The sequence below is a fragment of the Chrysochloris asiatica genome, unplaced genomic scaffold (assembly GCF_000296735.1).
Source record: "Chrysochloris asiatica unplaced genomic scaffold, ChrAsi1.0 scaffold00008, whole genome shotgun sequence".
Classification (NCBI taxonomy): domain Eukaryota; kingdom Metazoa; phylum Chordata; class Mammalia; order Afrosoricida; family Chrysochloridae; genus Chrysochloris; species Chrysochloris asiatica.
Window position 1 is genome coordinate 25,332,382 of NW_006408526.1, and position 743 is coordinate 25,333,124.

A 743-nucleotide genomic window follows, 5' to 3' on the forward strand; every position below is an offset into this window, starting at 1 on the left:
CCACAGCAATAGATAATGAAATTTAACAGTGGTGCTATGTTTGGTTCTTTTGAAAGAGGGGTGATGAGTCTGGTGTACATTTGTTTAAGTCAAGAGGTCATGTAGGAGGAGATATTGAGTAAAGAGTTGTACATAAGTATTGGAAGCTCAAATGAAAACCAGGGTTGGAGATTTTAAATTGGGGGTTCTCAGTGTATGGATGGTATTTGAAACTAAGAGTGTGAAGCAAAAAAAGGAAACAAGGAAGACTTCTGAGTGGAAGTAATGGTGGTGGTATGCCATGGAGTTGGTTCCGACTCATAGTGACCCTGTATAGGGATTCTGAGGCTTAAATCTTTATGGGGGCAGAAAGCCTCATCTTTCTTCCATGGAGCAGCTGGTAGTTTTGAACTGCTGACCCTGAGATTAGGAGCCTGATTCTTAGCCACTATGCTACCAGAGCTCCTTGTTGTTGTTGTTATGTGCCGTGGAGTCGGTTCTGACTCATAGCAACCCAGTACAGGGTTTCCGAGGCTGTAAATCTTTACGAGAGCAGAAAGCCTCATCTTTCTCCCATGGAACAGCTGGTAGTTTCGAACTGCTGACCTTTAGCCCAATTCATAACCACTGTGCTACCAGAGCTCCTTGTTGTTGTTGTTGTTAAGTGCCGTCGAGTCGGTTCCGACCCATAGCGACCCTGTACAGGGCTTCCAAGGGTGTAAATCTTTACGGGAGTAGAAAGCCTCATCTTTCTCCCGCGGAGC